The following is a 2,707-nucleotide window of genomic DNA, read 5'->3' as shown; positions in this document are numbered from 1 at the left end:
TATATATATATATATATATATATGTATAAGCATGTGTGTGAATTTCGTGTCAATAATTACCATACAAAACTACATCATACTGTTCTATATTCTAGAGATGAGGTATTCTGTACATTTACTTTATTTACATTGGACGGAAATGTGTCCTCATCTTGTTTGTTGTTACTACAACGTTTCGTCTGATTTACTCTCCAGCTTTCATCAGGTATCCTGGTAGAATTTTGAGCCCAACCATGGGTTCTCATTCCTCAGTTGTTATTATTATTATTATTATTATTATTATTATTATTATTCCAGGCACTACCTTGAATAAATAATAATTACATCAGCAAAAAATACCTTAGGAATAAGAACCCAGGGTTGGGTTCAAAATTCTACCAGGACACCTGATGAAGGCTGGAGAGTAAATCAGACGAAACGTTGTGGTAACAACAAACAAGATGAGGACATATATCCGTGCAATGTAAATAAAGTAAATAAAACTATATCATTACACAAAATATGAAATCAATTGGAAAAAAATCGACGAAATTGAAAGTGGCAGCAAAACAGAAAAGATTCTATCTATTATATATCTATCATCTATCTATACATACATACATATGCACTCACACACACTCACACTTCCCAATACCCACACCATCATCCACACACCTACACATTACAGATGCATGCATTTACACACACTTACAAACTCTCACATACACACGCATGCGCACCTTCGTTTTGGGATCACCATTACTTTATTATCTCCCCTACCCCTGTCCAGCCAGCCGCCATGGTTGACCGCTAGCTCCAAAGGTTTTTTTTTTTCTCTTTCTGTTTATTTCGTCGAGTTCCTTTCTGTTGAAGAGCGTAGGCTCGAAACGTAAAAGACTTTCCCGAGAGTTAAACTAATACACCTGTTTGCTGATTATACACCTGTCTTCGTCTTTTGTTTTTCTGTAATGCTCAACTATATATATATATGTACATATAAACATATATACGTGCATATGTGGACCTAAAGATCTCGAGTTTGGGCGGTCATGTTGTTATTTGCCCGCTCCAGTTAGCGAATAAGGCGTTGCTACAATTGTCTGTATTATTAGATGTTTATAACAAAAACAGTAAATAATTGTAAATATAAACATATACATTGTAGACAATAAAGAAAGAAATTTTTTTTAATCAAGAGAAAGTAAATAGGAGACGGGCATAGACAGGATGAGACTTGTGGAAGAGGGATTTAATTAGCAAGATGGGGGTCAAAACGATCGTTGTACAAAATAAAGACCAATACCAAATCCATCTTCTATTTTTTTAATAAATTATTATCTCAACTAATACTGCAGAATTCCTGAAGTAGAACCAACGGAAATATACCTCAACTCCGGATGACACCAGGTAGCCAAAACCGTGCTAGTGCTTTATGCAACATATCAACACACTAATTGACATACCCATAAGTCGAAAATATTAAGCGCGCACGCGCGCACACACACATAAACGCACATGCACACACATAAACGCACAAACACACACAGACGCACACACACACACACACACACACACACACACATATGGCGAGCTACTTTCAGTTTCTGTATACCAAATCCACTCACAAGAGTTTGGTCGGTCCGAAACTATAGTAGAAGATACTTGCCCAAGGTGCCACGCAGCGGGACTGAATCTAGAACCATGTGGATTGGAAGCAAGCTTCTTACCATACAGCCATGCCTGCTGAACATTTTCAAATTTTTAAATACTGGTATTCTATATGGAATTTTCTTCACTAGGATAGTTAAAATGCTAAGAAGGTGTATACTTTACGTTTGAATGAAACTAAAACATATTTTTAAAATTTCCTTTCCAATGTTTTTAAATTTCCATTTCTTCTTATTCTTATTTTATTCAGAAAATTATCACGCCTTCGCCTGCATTTTCCCTACTTGTCTACCTTTTTAACAACCAAAAAGATAACAGCTTTTGAGACTGAACTAAAAAAATATAAACAGTACAAAAAGGTTGAAAGAAACTTTAATTTTATAAATTCATTGGCAAAAAGTAAATTATATGTAAATACTCACGAGAAACTTGAGACAGAAGAGAAAAATGCCAATAAAACAGCAGTAGGTTAATTAAATGACACAAGTCAGAAAGCAATGCAGCAAATATGAGTGGATTAGTTTGATGCAAATGGGGCTTTGTTACGTTCACATTTTCAAGAAACACTTTGGGAGCATATCGCTGATCTTGTCACCATGGTGTTCGACAACTAAGTTTTACATGTTTCAAATGATCTTAATATTTTTTTAATAAACTGTAATTTGTCCGCCCTCTTGTCAATCCTCACCACATTCCGAAAACCTGCCCCTTTTTTGTTTACAAAGAAAAACAATGCTATAATGTATCCTGGGTGTGAATGGGATAATAACCGAAAGTTAAAAGGCGGCAAGCTAGCAGAAACGTTAGCACGCCAGGCGAAATGCTTAGTGGTATTTCGTCTGTCTCTTTTCTTTCTTACGCGTCGCACATGTGTTCGTGGTGAAAATTGCTGTTTCTTAGTGTTATTATTGATAATAACTGCTGTTTCTTGTTAAATTGTTGAATTTCGTAACTGTTGGAGTTTTCATTTGAAAACACTAAGTGCTTGTAGAAAGCACGCGTTGTTCATTCCCCCGTTGGGGGGAAGAGTGTCGTCTAACGAGGAACCTACCGTTGGAAC

Source organism: Octopus bimaculoides, chromosome 4 (assembly GCF_001194135.2).
Source record: "Octopus bimaculoides isolate UCB-OBI-ISO-001 chromosome 4, ASM119413v2, whole genome shotgun sequence".
Taxonomy (NCBI): domain Eukaryota; kingdom Metazoa; phylum Mollusca; class Cephalopoda; order Octopoda; family Octopodidae; genus Octopus; species Octopus bimaculoides.
Note: the sequence above shows the minus strand (reverse complement) of the source record.